The sequence below is a fragment of the Schistocerca piceifrons genome, unplaced genomic scaffold (assembly GCF_021461385.2).
Source record: "Schistocerca piceifrons isolate TAMUIC-IGC-003096 unplaced genomic scaffold, iqSchPice1.1 HiC_scaffold_1718, whole genome shotgun sequence".
NCBI classification, from domain to species: domain Eukaryota; kingdom Metazoa; phylum Arthropoda; class Insecta; order Orthoptera; family Acrididae; genus Schistocerca; species Schistocerca piceifrons.
In genome coordinates, this window is record NW_025727588.1 from 1,316,696 (window position 1) to 1,341,824 (window position 25,129).

Genomic DNA, 25,129 nt, shown 5'->3' on the forward strand with positions numbered 1-25,129 from the left:
GCTTCACTTCAGGTTTACTGTATCCCTTGGACCTTCTTATTGACGATGAAACACAGAAATTGCATCGGAATTAAATACAAAAGTCACAATGCCGACATAAGTACAAGAAGACTGACTCTTCTTACTGTCTATGTTTTGAACCAATCCTGTGACACTAGTTATAGATTTCGATGCTTCACTTCAGAATTACTGTATCCCTTGGACCTTCTTATTGACGATGAAACTCCGAAATTGCATCGGAATTAAATACAAAAAGCACAATGCCGACTTAAGCAGAAAAAGACTGACTCTTCTTACTGACTACGTTTGAATCATTCCTGTGACACTAGTTATAGATTCCGATGCTTCACTTCAGGTTTACTGTATCCCTCTGACCTTCTTATTGACGATGAAACACCGAAATTGCATCGGAATTAAATACAAAAGGCACAATGCAGACTTAAGTACAAGAAGACTGACTCTTCTTACTGACTATGTTTTGAACCATTCCTGGGACACTAGGTATAGATTCCGTTGCTTCACTTCAGGTTTACTGTATCTCCTCTGACCTTCTTATTGATGATGAAACAAGGAAATTGCGTCGGAATTAAATAGAAACGGCACAATGCTGACTTAAGTACAAGAGGACTGACTCTTCCTACTGTCTATGTTTTGATCCATTCCTGTGACACTAGTTATAGATTCCGATGCATGACGTCAGTTTTACTGTATCCCTTGGATCTTCTTATTGACGATGAAACACAGAAATTGCATCGGAATTAAATACAAATGTCACAATGCCGACATAAGTACTGTCTATGCTTTGAAAAATTCCTGTGACACTAGTTATAGATTCCGATGCTTCACTCCAGGTTTACTGTATCCCATGGACTTTCTTATTGACGATAAAACACAGAAATTGCATCGGAATTAAATACAAAAGGCATAAGGCCAACTTAAGGACAAGAAGACTGACTCTTCTTACTGACTATGTTTTGAACCATTCCTGTGACACTTGTTATAGATTCCGATGCTTCACTTCAGGTTTACTGTATCCCTCTGACCTTCTTATTGACGATGAAACACAGAAATTGCACCGGAATTAAATACAAAGGGCACAATGGCGACTTAAGTACAAGAAGACTGACTCTTCTAACTGTCTATGTTTTGAACCATTCCACTGACACTAGTTATAGATTCCGATGCTTCACTCCTCGTTTACTGTATCCCTTGGACCTTCTTATTGACGATGAAACTCTGAAATTGCATCGGAATTAAATAGAAAAGGTACAATGCCGACTTAAGTACAAGAAGACTGTCTCTTCTTACTGACTATGTTTTGAACCATTCCTGTGACACTAGTTATATATTCCGATGCTTTACTTTAGGTTACTGTATCCCTTGGACTTTCTTATTGACGTTGAAACACAGAAATTGCATCGGAATTAAATACAAAATGCACAATGCCGACTTAAGTACAAGAAGTCTGACTCTTCTTACTGTCTATGTTTTGAACCATTCATGTGACACGAGTTATAGATTCCGATGCTACACTTCAAGTTTACTGTATTCTTGGACCTTCTAATTGGCGATGAAATACAGATATTGCATCGGAATTAAATACGAATGGCACAATGCCGACTTAAGGACAAGAAGACTGACTCTTCTTACTGACTATGCTTTGAACCATTCCTGTGACACTAGTTATAGATTCCGATGCTTCACTTCAGGTTTACTGTATCCCTTGGACCTTCTTATTGACGATGAAACACAGAAATTGCATCGGAATTAAATACAAAATTCACAATGCCGACTTAAGTACAAGAAGACTGACTCTTCTTACTGTCTATGTTTTATACCAATTCTGTGACACTAGTTATAGATTTCGATGCTTCACTTTAGGTTTAATGTATCCCTTGGACCTCCTTATTGACGATGAAATTCAGAAATTGCATCGGAATTGAATACAAAAGCACAATGCCGACTTAAGGACAAGAAGACTGACTCTTCTCACTGACTATGTTTTGAACCATTCCTGTGACACTAGTTATAGATTCCGATGCTTCACTCCAGGTTTACTGTATCCCTTCGACCTTCGTATTGACGATGAAACACAGAAATTGCATCGGAATAAAATACAAATGGTACAATGCCGACTTAAGTACATGAAGACCGACTCTTCTTACTGACTATGTTTTGAGCCATTCCTGTGACACTAGTTATAGATTCCGATGCTTCACTTCAGGTTTACTGTATCCCTTGGACCTTCTTATTGACGATGAAACACAAAAATTGCATCGGAATTAAATAGAGAAGGCACAATGCCGACTTAAGTACAAGAACACTAACTCTTCTTACTGTTTATGTTTTCAACCATTCCTGCGACACTAGTTATAGATTCCGTTGCTTGACTTCATTTTTACTGTATCCCTTGGCCTTTCTTATTGACGATGAAACACAGAAATTGCGTCGGAATTAAATACAAAAGGCACAATGCCCCCTTAAGTACAAGAGACTGACTCCTCTTACTGTCTATGTTTCGAACCATTCCTGTGACACTAATTATAGATTCCGATGCTTCACTTCCGGTTAACTGTATCCCATGGACATTCTTATTGACAATGAAACACAGAAATTGCATCGGAATTAAATACAAAAGGCACAATGCATACTTAAATACAAAAAGACTGACTCTTCTTAGTGACTATGTTTTGAGCCATTCCTGTGACACTAGTTATAGATTCCGATGCTTCACTTCAGGTTTACTGTATCCCTTGGACCTTCTTATTGACGATGGAACACAGAAATTGCATCGAAATTAAATACAAAAGGCACAATGCCGACTTAAGTACTGTCTATGCTTTGTACCATTCCTGTGACACTAGTTATAGATTCCGATCCTACACTCCAGGTTTACTGTATCCCTTGGACCTTCTTATTGACGATGAAACACAGAAATTGCTTCGGAATTAAATACAAAATTCACAATGCCGACTTAAGTACAAGAAGACTGACTCTTCTTACTGTCTATGTTTTAAACCAATCCTGTGACACTAGTTATAGATTTCGATGCTTCACTTTAGGTTTACTGCATGCCTTGGACCTTCTTATTGACGATGAAACACAGAAATTGCATCGGAATTAAATACAAAAGGTACAATGCCGACTTAAGTAAAAGAAGACTGACTCTTCCGACTGTCTATGTTTTGAACCATTCCTGTGACACTAGTTATAGATTCCGTTGCTTCACTTCAGGTTTACTGTATCCCTTCGACCTTCGTATTGACGATGAAACAGAGAAATTGCATCGGAATTAATTACAAATGGTACAATGCCGACTTAAGTACATGAAGACCGACTCTTCTTACTGACTATGTTTTGAGCCATTCCTGTGGCACTAGTTATAGATTCCGATGCTTCACTTCAGGTTTACTGTATCCCTTGGACCTTCTTATTGACGATGGAACACAGAAATTGCATCGAAATTAAATACAAAAGGCACAATGCCGACTTAAGTACTGTCTATGCTTTGTACCATTCCTGTGACACTAGTTATAGATTCCGATCCTACACTCCAGGTTTACTGTATCCCTTGGACCTTCTTATTGACGATGAAACACAGAAATTGCTTCGGAATTAAATACAAAAATCACAATGCCGACTTAAGGACAAGAAGACTGACTCTTCTTACTGACTATGTTTTGAACCATTCCTGTGACACTAGTTATAGATTCCGATGCTTCACTCCAGGTTTACTGTATCCCTTGGACCTTCTTATTGACGATGACAAACAGAAATTGCATCGGAATTAAATGCAAAAGGCACAATGCCGACTTAAGGACAAGAAGACTGACTCTTCTTACTGACTATGTTTGAACCTTTCCTGTGACACTAGTTATAGATTCCGATGCTTCACTTCAGGTTTACTGTATCCCTCTGACCTTCGTATTGACCATGAAACACAGAAATTGCACCGGAATTAAATACAAAAAGCACAATGCAGACTTAAGTGCAAGAAGACTGACTCTTCTTACTGCCTTTGCTTTGAACCATTCCTTTGACACTAGTTATAGATTCCGATGCTTCACTCCAGGTTTACTGTATCCCTTGGACCTTCTTATTGACGATGAAACAAAGAAAATGCATCGGAATTAAATACAAAAGGCACAATGCCGACTTAAGGACAAGAAGACTGACTCTTCTTATAGACTATGTTTTGAACCATTCCAGTGACACTAGTTATATATTCCGATGCTTTACTTTAGGTTACTGTATCCCTTGGACCTTCTTATTGACGTTGAAACACAGAAATTGCATCGGAATTAAATACAAATGGCACAATGCCGACTTAAGTACAAGAAGTCTGACTATTCTTACTGTCTATGTTTTGAACCATTCATGTGACACGAGTTATAGATTCCGATGCTTCACTTCAAGTTTACTGTATCCTTGGACCTTCTAATTGACGATGAAATACAGAAATTGCATCGGAGTTAAATACGAAAGGCACAATGCCGACCTATGGAGAAGAAGACTGACTCTTCTTACTGACTATGTTTTGAACCATTCCTGTGACACTAGTTATAGATTCCGATGCTTCACTTCAGGTTTACTGTATCAGTCTGACCTTCGTATTGACGATGAAACACTGATATTGCACAGGAATTAAATACAAAAGGCACAATGCCGACTTAAGTACAAGAAGACTGATTCTTCTTACTGTCTATGTTTAGAACCATTCCATTGACACTAGTTATAGATTCAGATGCTTCACTCCAGATGTACTGTATCCCTTGGACCTTCTTATTGACGATGAAACACAAAAATTGCATCGGAAATAAATAGAGAAGGCACAATGCCGACTTAAGTACAAGAACACTAACTCTTCTTATTGTTTATGTTTTCAACCATTCCTGCGACACTAGTTATAGATTCCGTTGCTTGACTTCATTTCTACTGTATCCCTTGGACTTTCTTATTGACGATGAAACACAGAAATTGCGTCGGAATTAAATACAAAAGGCACAATGCCCCCTTAAGTACAAGAGACTGACTCCTCCTACTGTCTATGTTTTGAACCATTCCTGTGACACTAATTATAGATTCCGATGCTTCACTTCCGGTTAACTGTATCCCATGGACATTCTTATTGACGATGAAACACAGAAATTGCATCGGAATTAAGTACAAAAGGCACTATGCCGACTTAAGTACTAGCGACCGACTCCTCTTACTGTCTCTGTTTTGAACCATTCCTGTGACACTAGTTATAGATTCCGATGCTTCACTTCAGGTTTACTGTATCCCTTGGACCTTCTTATTGACGATGAAACACAGAAATTGCATCGGAATTAAATACAAAAGTCACAATGCCGACATAAGTACAAGAAGACTGACTCTTCTTACTGTCTATGTTTTGAACCAATCCTGTGACACTAGTTATACATTTCGATGCTTCACTTCAGGTTTACTGTATCCCTTGGACCTTCTTATTGACGATGAAACTCCGAAATTGCATCGGAATTAAATACAAAAAGCACAATGCCGACTTAAGCAGAAAAAGACTGACTCTTCTTACTGACTACGTTTGAATCATTCCTGTGACACTAGTTATAGATTCCGATGCTTCACTTCAGGTTTACTGTATCCCTCTGACCTTCTTATTGACGATGAAACTCCGAAATTGCATCGGAATTAAATACAAAAGGCACAATGCAGACTTAAGTACAAGAAGACTGACTCTTCTTACTGACTATGTTTTGAACCATTCCTGGGACACTAGGTATAGATTCCGTTGCTTCACTTCAGGTTTACTGTATCTCCTCTGACCTTCTTATTGACGATGAAACAAGGAAATTGCGTCGGAATTAAATAGAAAAGGCACAATGCTGACTTAAGTACAAGAGGACTGACTCTTCCTACTGTCTATGTTTTGATCCATTCCTGTGACACTAGTTATAGATTCCGATGCATGACGTCAGTTTTACTGTATCCCTTGGATCTTCTTATTGACGATGAAACACAGAAATTGCATCGGAATTAAATACAAATGGCACAATGCCGACATAAGTACTGTCTATGCTTTGAAAAATTCCTGTGACACTAGTTATAGATTCCGATGCTTCACTCCAGGTTTAATGTATCCCATGGACTTTCTTATTGACGATAAAACACAGAAATTGCATCGGAATTAAATACAAAAGGCATAAGGCCAACTTAAGGACAAGAAGACTGACTCTTCTTACTGACTATGTTTTGAACCATTCCTGTGACACTTGTTATAGATTCCGATGCTTCACTTCAGGTTTACTGTATCCCTCTGACCTTCTTATTGACGATGAAACACAGAAATTGCACCGGAATTAAATACAAAGGGCACAATGCCGACTTAAGTACAAGAAGACTGACTCTTCTAACTGTCTATGTTTTGAACCATTCCACTGACACTAGTTATAGATTCCGATGCTTCACTCCTCGTTTACTGTATCCCTTGGACCTTCTTATTGACGATGAAACTCTGAAATTGCATCGGAATTAAATAGAAAAGGTACAAGGCCGACTTAAGTACAAGAAGACTGTCTCTTCTTACTGACTATGTTTTGAACCATTCCTGTGACACTAGTTATAGATTCCGATGCTTCACTTCAGGTTTACTGTATCTATTGGACCTTCTTATTGACGATGAAACACAGAAATGGCATCGGAATTAATTACAAAAGGCACAATGCCGACTTAAGTAGATGAAGACTGACTCGTCTTACTGACTATGTTTTGAACCATTCCTGTGACACTAGTTGTAGATTCCGAAGCTTCACTTCAGGTTTACTGTATCCCACTGATCTTCGTATTGATGATGAAACACAGAAATTGCACCGGAAATAAATACAAAAGGCACAATGCAGACTTAAGTGCAAGAAGACAGACTCTTCTTACTGTCTATGTTTTGAACCATTCCTTTGACACTAGTTATAGATTCCGAAGCTTCACTCCACGTTTACTGTATCCCTTGGACCTTCTTATTGACGATGAAACAAAGAAATTGCATCGGAATGAAATACAAAAGGCACAATGCCGACTTAAGGACAACAAGACTGACTCTTCTTACAGACTATGTTTTGAACCATTCCTGTGACACTAGTTATATATTCCGATGCTTTACTTTAGGTTACTGTATCCCTTGGACTTTCTTATTGACGTTGAAACACAGAAATTGCATCGGAATTAAATACAAAATGCACAATGCCGACTTAAGTACAAGAAGTCTGACTCTTCTTACTGTCTATGTTTTGAACCTTTCAAGTGACACGAGTTATAGATTCCGATGCTACACTTCAAGTTTACTGTATTCTTGGACCTTCTAATTGGCGATGAAATACAGATATTGCATCGGAATTAAATACGAATGGCACAATGCCGACTTAAGGACAAGAAGACTGACTCTTCTTACTGACTATGCTTTGAACCATTCCCGTGACACTAGTTATAGATTCCGATGCTTCACTTCAGGTTTACTGTATCCCTTGGACCTTCTTATTGACGATGAAACACAGAAATTGCATCGGAATTAAATACAAAATTCACAATGCCGACTTAAGTACAAGAAGACTGACTCTTCTTACTGTCTATGTTTTATACCAATTCTGTGACACTAGTTATAGATTTCGATGCTTCACTTTAGGTTTAATGTATCCCTTGGACCTCCTTATTGACGATGAAATTCAGAAATTGCATCGGAATTGAATACAAAAGCACAATGCCGACTTAAGGACAAGAAGACTGACTCTTCCGACTGTCTATGTTTTGAACCATTTCTGTGACACTAGTTATAGATTCCGTTGCTTCACTTCAGGTTTACTGTATCCCTTCGACCTTCGTATTGACGATGAAACACAGAAATTGCATCGGAATTTAATACAAATGGTACAATGCCGACTTAAGTACATGAAGACCGACTCTTCTTACTGACTATGTATTGAGCCATTCCTGTGACACTAGTTATAGATTCCGATGCTTCACTTCAGGTTTACTGTATCCCTTGGACCTTCTTATTGACGATGGAACACAGAAATTGCATCGAAATTAAATACAAAACGCACAATGCCGACTTAAGTACTGTCTATGCTTTGTACCATTCCTGTGACACTAGTTATAGATTCCGATCCTACACTCCAGGTTTACTGTATCCCTTGGACCTTCTTATTGACGATGAAACACAGAAATTGCTTCGGAATTAAATACAAAAGGCACAATGCCGACTTAAGGACAAGAAGACTGACTCTTCTTACTGACTATGTTTTGAACCATTCCTGTGACACTAGTTATAGATTCCGATGCTTCACTCCAGGTTTACTGTATCCCTTGGACCTTCTTATTGACGATGAAAAACAGAAATTGCATCGGAATTAAATACAAAAGGCACAATGCCGACTTAAGGACAAGAAGACTGACTCTTCTTACTGACTATGTTTGAACCTTTCATGTGACACTAGTTATAGATTCCGATGCTTCACTTCAGGTTTACTGTATCCCTCTGACTTTCGTATAGACGATGAAACACAGAAATTGCACCGGAATTAAATTCAAAAAGCACAATGCAGACTTAAGTGCAAGAAGACTGACTCTTCTTACTGCCTTTGCTTTGAACCATTCCTTTGACACTAGTTATAGATTCCGATGCTTCACTCCAGGTTTACTGTATCCCTTGGACCTTCTTATTGACGATGAAACAAAGAAAATGCATCGGAATTAAATACAAAAGGCACAATGCCGACTTAAGGACAAGAAGACTGACTCTTCTTATAGACTATGTTTTGAACCATTCCAGTGACACTAGTTATATATTCCGATGCTTTACTTTAGGTTACTGTATCCCTTGGACCTTCTTATTGACGTTGAAACACAGAAATTGCATCGGAATTAAATACAAATGGCACAATGCCGACTTAAGTACAAGAAGTCTGACTATTCTTACTCTCTATGTTTTGAACCATTCATGTGACACGAGTTATAGATTCCGATGCTTCACTTCAAGTTTACTGTATCCTTGGACCTTCTAATTGACGATGAAATACAGAAGTTGCATCGGAGTTAAATACGAAAGGCACAATGCCGACTTATGGAGAAGAAGACTGACTCTTTTTACTGACTATGTTTTGAACCATTCCTGTGACACTAGTTATAGATTCCGATGCTTCACTTCAGGTTTACTGTATCAGTCTGACCTTCGTATTGACGATAAAACACTGATATTGCACCGGAATTAAATACAAAAGGCACAATGCCGACTTAAGTACAAGAAGACTGATTCTTCTTACTGTCTATGTTTAGAACCATTCCATTGACACTAGTTATAGATTCAGATGCTTCACTCCAGATGTACTGTATCCCTTGGACCTTCTTATTGACGATGAAACACAAAAATTGCATCGGAATTAAATAGAGAAGGCACAATGCCGACTTAAGTACAAGAACACTAACTCTTCTTACTGTTTATGTTTTCAACCATTCCTGCGACACTAGTTATGGATTCCGTTGCTTGACTTCATTTTTACTGTATCCCTTGGACTTTCTTATTGACGATGAAACACAGAAATTGCGTCGGAATTAAATACAAAAGGCACAATGCCCCCTTAAGTACAAGAGACTGACTCCTCTTACTGTCTATGTTTTGAACCATTCCTGTGACACTAATTATAGATTCCGATGCTTCACTTCCGGTTAACTGTATCCCAGGGACATTCTCATTGACGATGAAACACAGAAATTGCATCGGAATTAAATACAAAAGGCACAATGCCGACTTAAATACAAAAAGACTGACTCTTCTTACTGACTATGTTTTCAACTATTCCTGTGCCACTAGTTATAGATTCCGATCCTTCACTTCAGGTTTACTGTATCCCTCTGACCTTCTTATAGACGATGTAACACAGAAATCGAATCGGAATTAAATACAAAAGGCACTATGCCGACTTAAGTAATAGCGACCGACTCTTCTTACTGTCTCTGTTTTGAACCATTCCTGTGACACTAGTTATAGATTCCGATGCTTCACTTCAGGTTTACTGTATCCCTTGGACCTTCTTATTGACGATGAAACACAGAAATTGCATCGGAATTAAATACAAAAGTCGCAATGCCGACATAAGTACAAGAAGACTGACTCTTCTTACTGTCTATGTTTTGAACCAATCCTGTGACACTAGTTATAGATTTCGATGCTTCACTTCAGGTTTACTGTATCCCTTGGACCTTCTTATTGACGATGAAACTCCGAAATTGCATCGGAATTAAATACAAAAAGCACAATGCCGACTTAAGCAGAAAAAGACTGACTCTTCTTACTGACTACGTTTGAATCATTCCTGTGACACTAGTTATAGATTCCGATGCTTCACTTCAGGTTTACTGTATCCCTCTGACCTTCTTATTGACGATGAAACACAGAAATTGCATCGGAATTAAATACAAAAGGCACAATGCAGACTTAAGTACAAGAAGACTGACTCTTCTTACTGACTATGTTTTGAACCATTCCTGGGACACTAGGTATAGATTCCGTTGCTTCACTTCAGGTTTACTGTATCTCCTCTGACCTTCTTATTGAAGATGAAACACAGAAATTGCGTCGGAATTAAATAGAAAAGGCACAATGCTGACTTAAATACAAGAGGACTGACTCTTCCTACTGTCTATGTTTTGATCCATTCCTGTGACACTAGTTATAGATTCCGATGCATGACGTCAGTCTTACTGTATCCCTTGGATCTTCTTATTGACGATGAAACACAGAAGTTGCATCGGAATTAAATACAAATGGCCCAATGCCGACATAAGTACTGTCTATGCTTTGAAAAATTCCTCTGACACTAGTTATAGATTCCGATGCTTCACTCCAGGTTTACTGTATCCCATGGACTTTCTTATTGACGATAAAACACAGAAATTGCATCGGAATTAAATACAAAAGGCATAAGGCCAACTTAAGGACAAGAAGACTGACTCTTCTTACTGACTATGTTTTGAACCATACCTGTGACACTTGTTATAGATTCCGATGCTTCACTTCAGGTTTACTGTATCCCTCTGACCTTCTTATTGACGATGAAACATAGAAATTGCACCGGAATTAAATACAAAGGGCAGAATGCCGACTTAAGTACAAGAAGACTGACTCTTCTAACTGTCTATGTTTTGAACCATTCCACTGACACTAGTTATAGATTCCGATGCTTCACTCCTCGTTTACTGTATCCCTTGGACCTTCTAATTGACGATGAAACTCTGAAATTGCATCGGAAGTAAATAGAAACGGTACAATGCCGACTTAAGTACAAGAAGACTGTCTCTTCTTACTGACTATGTTTTGAACCATTCCTGTGACACTAGTTATAGATTCCGATGCTTCACTTCGGGTTTACTGTATCTATTGGACCTTCTTATTGACGATGAAACACAGAAATGGCATCGGAATTAAATACAAAAGGCACAATGCCGACTTAAGTACTTGAAGACTGACTCGTCTTACTGACTACGTTTTGAACCATTCCGGTGACACTAGTTGTAGATTCCGAAGTTTCACTTCAGGTTTACTGTATCCCACTGACCTTCGTATTGGTGATGAATCACAGAAATTGCACCGGAAATAAATACAAAAGGCACAATGCAGACTTAAGTGCAAGAAGACAGACTCTTCTTACTGTCTATGTTTTGAACCATTCCTTTGACACTAGTTATAGATTCCGAAGCTTCACTCCACGTTTACTGTTTCCCTTGGACCTTCTTATTGACGATGAAACAAAGAAATTGCATCGGAATTAAATACAAAAGGCACAATGCCGACTTAAGGACAACAAGACTGACTCTTCTTACAGACTATGTTTTGAACCATTCCTGTGACACTAGTTATATATTCCGATGCTTTACTTTAGGTTACTGTATCCATTGGACTTTCTTATTGACGTTGAAACACAGAAATTGCATCGGAATTAAATACTAAATGCACAATGCCGACATAAGTACAAGAAGTCTGACTCTTCTTACTGTCTATGTTTTGAACCATTCATGTGACACGAGTTATAGATTCCGATGCTACACTTCAAGTTTACTGTATTCTTGGACCTTCTAATTGGCGATGAAATACAGATATTGCATCGGAATTAAATACGAATGGCACAATGCCGACTTAAGGACAAGAAGACTGACTCTTCTTACTGACTATGCTTTGAACCATTCCTGTGACACTAGCTATAGATTCCGATGCTTCACTTCAGGTTTACTGTATCCCTTGGACCTTCTTATTGACGATGAAACACAGAAATTGCATCGGAATTAAATACAAAATTCACAATGCCGACTTAAGTACAAGAAGACTGACTCTTCTTACTGTCTATGCTTTAAACCAATCCTGTGACACTAGTTATAGATTTCGATGCTTCACTTTAGGTTTAATGTATCCCTTGCACCTCCTTATTGACGATGAAATTCAGAAATTGCATCGGAATTAAATACAAAAAGCACAATGCCGACTTAAGCAGAAAAAGACTGACTCTTCTTACTGACTATGTTTGAACCATTCCTGTGACACTAGTTATAGATTCCGATGCTTCACTTCAGGTTTACTGTATCCCTCTGACCTTCTTATTGACGATGAAACACAGAAATTGCATCGGAATTAAATGCAAAAGGCACAATGCAGACTTAAGTGCAAGAAGACTGACTCTTCTTACTGACTATGTTTTGAACCATTCCTGGGACACTAGGTATAGATTCCGATGCTTCACTTCAGGTTTACTGTATCCCCTCTGACCTTCTTATTGACGATGAAACACAGAAATTGCATCGGAATTAAATAGAAAAGGCACAATGCTGACTTAAGTACAAGAGGACTGACCCTTCCTACTGTCTATGTTTTGATCCATTCCTGTGACACTAGTTATAGATTCCGATGCATGACGTCAGTTTTACTGTATCCCTTGGACCTTCTTATTGACGATGAAACATAGAAATTGCATCGGAATTAAATACAAATGGCACAATGCCGACATAAGTACTGTCTATGTTTGATCCATTCCTGTGACACTAGTTATAGATTCCGATGCTTCACTTCAGGTTTACTGTATCCCTCTGACCTTCTTATTGACGATGAAACACAGAAAATGCATCGGAATTAAATGCAAAAGGCACAATGCAGACTTAAGTGCAAGAAGACTGACTCTTCTTACTGACTATGTTTTGAACCATTCCTGTGACACTAGTAATAGATTCCGATGCTTCACGTCAGGTTTACAGTATCCCTCTGACCTTCTTATTGACGATGAAACACAGAAATTGCACCGGAATTAAATACAAAGGGCACAATGCCGACTTAAGTACAAGAAGACTGACTCTTCTTACTGTCTATGCTTTGAACCATTCCACTGACACTAGTTATAGATTCCGATGCTTCACTCCTGGTTTACTGTATCCCATGGACCTTCTTATTGACGATGAAACTCTGAAATTGCATCGGAATAAAATAGAAAAGGCACAATGCCGACTTAAGTACAAGAAGACTGACTCTTCTTACTGACTATGCTTTGAACCATTCCTGTGACACTAGTTATAGATTCCGATGCTTCACTTCAGGTTTACTGTATCTATTGGACCTTCTTATTGACGATGAAACACAGAAATGGCATCGGCATTAAATACAAAAGGCACAATGCCGACTTAAGTACATGAAGACTGACTCGTCTTACTGACTATGTTTTGAACCACCCTGTGACACTAGTTGTAGATTCCGAAGCTTCACTTCAGGTTTACTGTATCCCTCTGACCTTCGTATTGACGATGAAACACAGAAATTGCACCAAAAATAAATACAAAAGGCACAATGCAGACTTAAGTGCAAGAAGACTGACTCTTATTACTGTCTATGTTTCGAACCATTCCTTTGACACTAGTTATAGATTCCGAAGCTTCACTCCACGTTTACTGTATCCCTTGGACCTTCTTATTGACGATGAAACAAAGAAATTGCATCGGAATTAAATACAAAAGGCACAATGCCGACTTAAGGACAACAAGACTGACTATTCTTACAGACTATGTTTTGAACCATTCCTGTGACACTAGTTATATATTCCGATGCTTTACTTTAGGTTACTGTATCCCTTGGACTTTCTTATTGACGTTGAAACACAGAAATTGCATCGGAATTAAATACAAAATGCACAATGCCGACTTAAGTACAAGAAGTCTGACTCTTCTTACTGTCTATGTTTTGAACCATTCATGTGACACGAGTTGTAGATTCCGATGCTTCACTTCAAGGTTACTGCATTCTTGGACCTTCTAATTGACGATGAAATACAGATATTGCATCGGAATTAAATACGAATGGCACAATGCCGACTTAAGGACAAGAAGACTGACTCTTCTTACTGACTATGCTTTGAACCATTCCTGTGACACTAGTTATAGATTCCGATGCTTCACTTCAGGTTTACTGTATCCCTCTGACCTTCTTATTGACGATGAAACACAGAAATTGCTTCGGAATTAAATACAAAAGGCACAATGCCGACTTAAGGCCAAGAGGACTGACTCTTAACTACCGTCTATGTTTTGATCCATTCCTGTGACACTAGTTATAGATTCCGATGCATGACGTCAGTTTTACTGTTTCCCTTGGACCTTCTTATTGACGATGAAACACAGAAATTGCATCGGAATTAAATACAAATGGCACAATGCCGACTTAAGTACAGGAGACTTACTTTTCTTACTGACTATATTTTGAACCATATCTGTGACACTAGTTATAGATTCCGATGCTTCACTTCAGGTTTACTGTATCCCTCTGAACTTCTTATTGACGATGTAACACAGAAAGTGCTTCGGAATTAAATAGAAAAGGCACAATGCCGACTTAAGTACAAGAAGACTTACTCTTCTAACTGACTATGATTTCAACCATTCCTGTGCCACTAGTTGTAGATTCCGATGCTACACTTCAGGTTTACTGTATCCCTCTGACCTTCTTATTGAAGATGAAACACAGAAATTGCAACGGAATTAAACACAAAAGGCACAATGCCGACTTAAGTACAGTCTATGCTTCGAACCATTCATGTGACTCTAGTTATAGATTCCGATGCTTCACTCCAGGTTAACTGTATCCCTTGGACCTTCGTATTGACGATAAAGCACAGAAATTGCATCGGAATTAAATACAAAAGGCATAAGGCCGACTTAAGGACAAGAAGACTGACTCTTCTTACTGACTATGTTTTGAACCATTCCTGTGACACTAGTTATGGACTCCGATGCTTCACTTCAGGTTTACTATATCCCTCTGATCTTCTTATTGACGATGAAACACAGAAATTGCACCGGAATTAAATACAAAAGGCACAATGCCGACTTAAGTACAAGAAGACTGACTCTTCTTACTGACTATGCTTTGAACCATTCCTGTGACACTAGTTATAGATTCCGATGCTTCTCTTCATGTTTACTGTATCTATTGGACCTTCTTATTGACGATGAAACACAGAAATGGCATCGGAATTAAATACAAAAGGCACAATGCCGACTTAAGTACATGAAGACTGACTCTTCTTACTGACAATGTTTTGAACCATTCCTGTGACACTAGTTATAGATTCCGAAGCTTCACTTCAGCTTTACTGGATCACTTGGACCTTCTTATTGACGATGAAACACAGAAATTGCATCGGAATTAAATACAAAAGGCACAATACCGACTTAAGTACAAGAGAACTGACTCTTCTTACTGTCTATGTTTTGGACCATTCCTGTGACACTAGTTATAGATTCCGATGCTTGACTTCAGGTTTACTGTATCCCTTGGACCTTCTTATTGACGATGAAACACAGAAATTGCATCGGAATTAAATACAAAAGGCACAATGCCGACTTAAGTACACGAAGACTGTATCTTCTTTATGTCTACGTTTTGAACCATTCCTGTGACACTAGTTATTGATTCCGATGCTTCACTCCAGGTTTACTGTATCCCTTGGACCTTCTCAATGACGATGATACACAGAAATTGCATCGGAATTAAATACAAAAGGCACAATGCCGACTTAAGGACAAGAAGACTGACTCTTCTTACTGACTATGTTTTGAACCATTCCTGTGACACTAGTTATATATTCCGATGCTTTACTTTAGGTTACTGTATCCCTTGGACTTTCTTATTGACGTTGAAACACAGAAATTGCATCGGAATTAAATACAGAATGCACAATGCCGACTTAAGTACAAGAAGACTGACTCTTCTTACTCTCTATGTTTTGAACCATTCCTGTGACACTAATTATAGATTCCGATGCTTCACTTCAGGTTTACTGTATCCCTTGGACCATCTTATTGACGATGAAACACAGAAATTGCATCGGAATTAAATACAAAAGGCACAATGCCGACTTAAGTACAAGAAGACTGACTCTTCTTACTGACTCTGTTTTGAACCATTCCTGGGACACTAGTTATAGATTCCGATGCTTCACTTCAGGTTTACTGTATCCCTCTGACCTTCTTATTGACGATGAAACACAGAAATTACATCGCAATTAAATACAAAAATCACAATGCAGACTTAAGTACAAGAAGACTGACTCTTCTTACTGACTATGATTTGAACCATTCCTGGGACACTAGGTTTAGATTCCGATGCTACACTTCATGTTCACTGTATCTCCTCTGACCTTCTTATTGACGATGAAACACAGAAATTGCGTCGGAATTAAATAGAAAAGGCACAATACTGACTTAAGTACAAGAGGACTGACTCTTCCTACTGTCTATGTTTTGATCCATTCCTGTGACACTAGTTATAGATTCCGATGCATGACGTCAGTTTTACTGTATCCCTTGGACCTTCTTATTGACGATGAAACACAGAAATTGCATCGGAATTAAATACAAATGGCACAATGCCGACATAAGTACTGTCTATGCTTTGAACCATTCCTGTGACACTAGTTATAGATTCCGATGCTTCATACCAGGTTTACTGTATCCCTTGGACCTTCTTATTGACGATAAAACACAGAAATTGCATCGGAATTAAATACAAAAGGCATAAGGCCAACTTAAGGACAAGAAGACTGACTCTTCTTACTGACTATGTTTTGAACCATTGCTGTGACACTAGTTATAGATTCCGATGCTTCACTTCAGGTTTACTGTATCCCTCTGACCTTCTTATTGACGATGAAACACAGAAATTGCACCGGAATTAAATACAAAGGGCACAATGCCGACTTAAGTACAAGAAGACTGACTCTTCTAACTGTCTATGTTTTGAACCATTCCACTGACACTAGTTATAGATTCCGATGCTTCACTCCTGGTTTACTGTATCCCTCGGACCTTCTTATTGACGATGAAACTCTGAAATTGCATCGGAATTAAATAGAAAAGGTACAATGCCGACTTAAGTACAAGAAGTCTGACTCTTCTTACTGTCTATTTTTTGAAACATTCATGTGACACGAGTTATAGATTCCGATGCTTCACTTCAGGTTTACTGTATCACTCTGACCTTCTTATTGACGATGAAACACAGAAATTGAATCGGAATTAAATTCAAAAGGCACTATGCCGACTTAAGTACTAGAGACCGACTCTTCTTACTGTCTCTGTTTTGAACCATTCCTGTGACACTTGTTATAGATTCCGATGCTTCACTTCAGGTTTACTGTATCCCTTGGACCTTCTTATTGACGTTGAAACACAGAAATTGCATCGGAATTAAATACAAAATTCACAATGCCGACTTAAGTACAAGAGGACTGACTCTTCTTACTGTCTATGTTTTAAACCAATCCTGTGACACTAGTTATAGATTTCGATGCTTCACTTCAGGTTTAATGTATCCCTCTGACCTTCTTATTGACGATGAAACACAGAAATTGCATCGGAATTAAATAGAAAAGAGCACAATGCTGACTTAAGTACAACAGGACTGACTCTTCCTACTGTCTATGTTTTGATCCATTCCTGTGACACTAGTTATAGATTCCGATGCATGACGTCAGTTTTACTGTATCCTTTGGACCTTCTTATTGACGATGAAACACAGAAATTGCATCGGAATTAAATACAAGTGGCACAATGCCGACATAAGTACTGTCTATGTTTTGATCCATTCCTGTGACACTAGTTATAGATTCCGATGCTGCACTCCAGGTTTACTGTATCCCTTGGACCGTCTTATTGACGATAAAACACAGAAATTGCATCGGAATAAATACAAAAGGCATAAGGCCAACTTAAGGACAAGAAGACTGACTCTTCTTACTGACTATGTTTTGAACCATTCCTGTGACACTAGTTATAGATTCCGATGCTTCACTTCAGGTTTACTGTATCCCTCTGACCTTCTTATTGACGATGAAACACAGAAATTGCACCGGAATTAAATACAAAGGGCACAATGCCGACTTAAGTACAAGAAGACTGACTCTTCTTACTGTCTATGTTTTGATCCATTCCACTGACACTAGTTATAGATTCCGATGCTTCACTCCTCGTTTACTGTATCCCTCTGACCTTCTTATTGACGATGAAACTCTGAAATTGCATCGGAATTAAATAGAAAAGGCACAATGCCGACTTAAGTACAAGATGACTGACTCTTCTTACTGACTATGCTTTGAACCATTCCTGTGACACTAGTTATAGATTCCGGTGCTTCACTTCAGGTTTACTGTATCTATTGGACCTTCTTATTGACGATGAAACACAGAAATGGCATCGGCATTAAATACAATAGGCACAATGCCGACTTAAGTACATGAAGACTGACTCGTCTTACTGACTATGTTTTGAACCACCCTGTGACACTAGTTGTAGATTCCGAAGCTTCACTTCAGGTTTACTGTATCCCTCTGACCTTCGTATTGACGATGAAACACAGAAATTGCACCGGAAATAAATACAAAAGGCACAATGCAGACTTAAGTGCAAGAAGACTGACTCTTCTTACTGTCTATGTTTTGAACCATTCCTTTGACACTAGTTATAGAATCCGAAGCTTCACTCCACGTTTACTGTATCCCTTGGACCTTCTTATTGACGATGAAACAAAGAAATTGCATCGGAATTTAATACAAAAGGCACAATGCCGACTTAAGGACAACAAGACTGACTCTTCTTACAGACTATGTTTTGAACCATTCCTGTGACACTAGTTATATATTCCGATGCTTTACTTTAGGTTACTGTATCCCTTGGACTTTCTTATTGACGTTGAAACACAGATATTGCATCGGAATTAAATACGAATGGCACAATGCCGACTTAAGTACAAGAACTTTGACTCTTCTTACTGTCTATGCTTTGCACCAATCCTGTGACACTAGTTATAGATTCCGATGCTTCACTTCAGGTTTACTGTATCCCTTGGACCTTCTTATTGACGATGAAACTCAGAAAATGCATCGGAATTAAATACAAAAGGCACAATGCCGACTTAGTACAAAAAGACTGACTCTTCTTACTGACTATGTTTTGAACCATTCCTGTGACACTAGTTATAGATTCCGATGCTTCACTTCAGGTTTACTGTATCCCTCTGACCTTCTTATTGACGATGAAACACAGAAATTGAATCGGAATTAAATACAAAAGGCACTATGCCGACTTGAGTACTAGAGACTGACTCTTCTTACTGTCTATGTTTTGAACCATTCCTGTGAGACTAGTTATAGATTCTGATGCTTCACTTCAGGTTTACTGTATCCCTTCTACCTTCTTATTGACGATGACACACAGAAATTGCATCGGAATTAAATACAAAAGGCACAATGCCGACTTAAGGACAAGAAGACTGACTCTTCTTATTGTCTATGTTTTGAACCAATCCTGTGACTATAGTTATAGATTTCGATGCTTCACTTCAGGTTTACTGTATCCCTTGGAACTTCTTATTGACGATGAAACTCAGAAATTGCTTCGGAATTAAATACAAGGGGCACAATGCCGACTTAAGTAGAAAAAGACTGACTCTTCTTACTGACTATGTTTGATCCATTCCTGTGACTCTAGTTATAGATTCCGATGCTTCACTTCAGGTTTACTGTATCCCTCTGACCTTTTTATTGACGATGAAACTTAGAAAATGCATTGGAATTAAATACAAAATACACAATGCAGATTTAAGTACAAGAAGACTGACTCTTCTTACTGACTATGTTTTGAACCATTCCTGTGACACTAGTTATAGATTCCGATGCTTCATTTCAGGTTTACTGTATCCCTCTGACCTTCTTATTGACGATGAAACACAGAAATTGCTTCGGAATTAAATACAAAAGACACAATGCCGACTTAAGGACAAGAGGACTGACTCTTAACTACTGTCTATGTTTTGATCCATTCCTGTGACACTAGTTATAGATTCCGATGCATGACGTCAGTTTTACTGTATCCCTTGGACTTTCTTATTGACGATGAAACACAGAAATTGCATCGGAATTAAATACAAATGGCACAATGCTGACTTAAGTACAGGAGACTTACTTTTCTTACTGACTATATTTGGAACCATATCTGTGACACTAGTTATAGATTCCGATGCTTCACTTCAGGTTTACTGTATCCCTCTGACCTTCTTATTGACGATGTAACACAGAAAGTGTTTCGGATTTAAATAGAAAAGGCACAATGCCGACTTAAGTACAAGAAGACTTACTCTTCTTACTGACTATGATTTGAACCATTCCTGTGCCACTAGTTGTAGATTCCGAAGCTACACTTCAGGTTTACTGTATCCCTCTGACCTTCTTATTGACGATGAAACACAGAAATTGCATCGGAATTAAATACATATGGCACAATGCCGACTTAAGTACAGTCTATGCTTCGAACCATTCCTGTGACTCTAGTTATAGATTCCGATGCTTCACTCCAGGTTTACTGTATCCCTTGGATCTTCGTATTGACGATAAAGCACAGAAATTGCATCGGAATCAAATACAAAAGGCATAAGGCCGACTTAAGGACAAGAAGACTGACTCTTCTTACTGACTATGTTTTGATCCATTCTTGTGACACTAGTTATAGATTCCGATGCTTCACTTCAGGTTTACTATATCCCTCTGATCTTCTTATTGACGATGAAACACAGAAATTGCACCGGAATTAAATACAAAAGGCACAATGCCGACTTAAGTACAAGAAGACTGACTCTTCTTACTGACTATGTTTTGAACCATTGCTGTGACACTAGTTATAGATTCCGATGCTTCACTTCATGTTTACTGTATCTATTGGACCTTCTTATTGACGATGAAACACAGAAATGGCATCGTAATTAAATACAAAAGGCACAATGCCGACTTAAGTACATGAAGACTGACTCTTCTTACTGACTATGTTTTGAACCATTCCTGTGACACTAGTTATAGATTCCGAAGCTTCACTTCAGGTTTACTGTATCACTTGGACCTTCTTATTGACGATGAAACACATAAATTGCATCGGAATTAAATACAAAAGGCACAATACCGACTTAAATACAAGAAGACTGACTCTTCTTACTGTCTATGTTTTGAACCATTCCTGTGACACTTGTTAGCGATTCCGATGCTTGACTTCAGGTTTACTGTATCATTTGGACCTTCTTATTGACGATGAAACACAGAAGTTACATCGGAATTAAATACAAAAGGCACATTGCCGACTTAAGTACAAAAAGACTGACTCTTCTTACTTACTATAATTTGAACCATTCCTGTAACACTAGTTATAGATTCCGATGCCTCACTTCAGGTTTACTGTATCCCTCTGACCTTCTTATTGACGATGAAACACAGATATTGCATCGGAATTAAATGGGAAAGGCACAATGCCGACTTAAGTACAAGAAGACTGACTCTTCTTACTGTCTATGTTTTGAACCATTGCTGTGACTCTAGTTATAGATTCCCATGCTTCACTTCAGGTTTAATGTATCCCTTGGAGCATCTTATTGAGGATGAAACACAGAAATTGAATCGGAATTAAATACAAAAGGCACAATGCCGACTTAAGTACAAGAAGACTGTATCTTCTTACTGTCTATGTTTTGAACCATTCCTGTAACACTAGTTATAGATTCTGATGCTGCACACCAGGTTTACTGTATCCCTTGGACCTTCTCAATGACAAGGAAACACAGAAATTGCATAGGAATTAAATACAAAGGGCACAATGCCGACTTAAGTACATGAAGACCGGCTCTTTTTACTGACTATGTTTTGAACCATTCCTGTGACACTAGTTATAGATTCCGATGCCTCACTTCAGGTTTACTGTATCCCTCTGACCTTCTTATTGACGATGAAACACAGAAATTGCACCGGAATTAAATACAAAGGGCACAATGCCGACTTAAGTACATGAAGACCGGCTCTTCTTACTGACTATGCTTTGAACCATTCCTGTGGCAGTAGTTATAGATTCCGATGCTTCACTTCAGGTTTACTGAATCATTTGGACCTTCATATTGACGATGAAACACAGAAAGTACATCAGAATTAAATACAAAAGGCACATTGCCGACTCAAGTACAAAAAGACTAACTCTTCTTACTGACTATGTTTTGAAACATTCCTGTGACACTAGGTACAGATTCCGATGCCTCACTTCAGGTATACTGTACCCCTCTGACCTTCTTATTGACGATGAAACACAGAAATTGCACCGGAGTTAAATAACAAAGCACAATGCCGACTTAAGTACAAGAGAACTGACTCTTCTTACTGTCTATGTTTTGAACCATTCCTGTGACACTAGTTATAGATTCCAATGCTTGACTTCAGGTTTACTGTATCCCTTGGACCTTCTTATTGACGATGAAACACAGAAATTGCATCGGAATTAAATACAAAAGGCACAATGCCGACTTAAGTACACGAAGACTGTATCTTCTTTATGTCTACGTTTTGAACCATTCCTGTGACACTAGTTATAGATTCAGATGCTTCACTCCAGGTTTACTGTATCCCTTGGACCTTCTCAATGACGATGATACACAGAAATTGCATCGGAATTAAATACAAAAGGCACAATGCCGACTTAAGGACAAGAAGACTGACTCTTCTTACTGACTATGTTTTGAACCATTCCTGTGACACTAGTTATAGAATCCGATGCTTCACTTCAGGTTTACTGTATCCCTCTGACCTTCTTATTGACGATGAAACACAGAAATTGCATCGGAATTAAATACAAATGGCACAATGCCGACTTAAGTACTGTCTATGCATTGAACCATTCCTGTGACACTAGTTATAGATGCCGATGCTTCACTCCAGGTTTACTGTATCCCTTGGACCTTCTTATTGACGATAAAACACAGAAATTGCATCGGAATTAAATACAAAAGGCATAAGGCCGACTTAATGACAAGAAGACTGACTCTTCTTACTGACTATGTTTTGAACCATTTCTGTGACACTAGTTATAGATTCCGATGCTTCACTTCAGGTTTACTATATCCCTCCGACCTTCCTATTGACGATGAAACACAGAAATTGCACCGGAATTTAATACAAAAGGCAGAATGCCGACTAAAGTACAAGAAGACTGACTCTTCTTACTGTCTATGCTTTGAACCATTCCATTGACACTAGTTATAGATTCCGATTCTTCACTCCAGGTTTACTGCATCCCTTGGACCTTCGTATTGACGATGAAACTCTAAAATTTCATCGGCATAAAATGGAAAAGGCACAATGAAGCCTTAAGTACAAGAAGACTGACTCTTCTTACTGACTATGTTTTGAGCCTTTCCTGTGACACTAGTTATAGATTCCGATGCTTCACTTCAGGTTTACTGTATCTATTGGACCTTCTTATTGACGATGAAACACAGAAGTTACATCAGATTTAAATTCAAAGGCACATTGCCGACTTAAGTACAAAAAGACTGACTCTTCCTATTTACTATGGTTTGAACCATTCCTGTGACACTAGTTATAGATTATGATGCCTCACTTCAGGTATACTGTATCCCTTGGAGCTTCTTATTGATGATGAAACACAGAAATTGCACCGGAATTAAATACAAAAGGCACAATGCCGACTTAAGTACATGAAGACCGGCTCTTCTTACTGACTATGTTTTGAACCATTCCTGTGGCACTAGTTATAGATTCCGATGCTTCACTTCAGGTTTACTGTATCATTTGGACCTTCATATTAACGATGAAACACAGAAATTACATCAGAATTAAATACAAAAGGCACATTGCCGACTCAAGTACAAAAAGACTGACTCTTCTTACTGACTATGTTTTGAAACATTCCTGTGAGACTAGGTATAGATTCCGATGCCTCACTTCAGGTATACTGTTTCCCTCTGACCTTCTTATTGACGATGAAACACACAAATTGCAACGGAATTAAATAGAAAAGGCACAATGCCGACTTAAGTACAAGAAGACTGACTCTTCTTACTGTCTATGTTTTGAACCATTCCTGTGACACTAGTAATAGATTCCGATGCTTGACTTCAGGTTTACTGCATCCCTTGGACCTTCTTATTGACGATGAAACACAGAAATTGCATCGGAATTAAATACAAAAGGCACAATGCCGACTTAATTACAAGAAGACTGTATCTTCTTTCTGTCTATGTTTTGAACCATTCCTGTGACACTAGTTATAGATTCCGATGCTTCACTGAAGGTTTACTGTATCCCTTGGACCTTCTCAATGACGATGATACACAGAAATTGCATCGGAATTAAATACAAAAGGCACAATGCCGACTTAAGGACAAGAAGACTGACTCTTCTTACTGACTGTTTTGAACCATTCCTGTGACACTAGTTATAGATTCCGATGCTTCACTTCAAGTTTACTGTATCCCTGTGACCTTCTTATTGGCGATCACACACAGAAATTGCATCGGAATTAACTAGAAAAGGCACAATGCCGACGTAAGTACAAGAGGACTGACTCTTCCTACTGTCTATGTTTTGATCCATTCCTGTGGCACTAGTTATAGATTCCGTTGCATGACGTCAGTTTTACTGTATCCCTTGGACCTTCTTATTGACGATGAAACACAGAAATTGCATCGGAATTAAATACAAATGGCACAATTCCGACTTAAGTACAGGAGACTGACTTTTCTTACTGACCA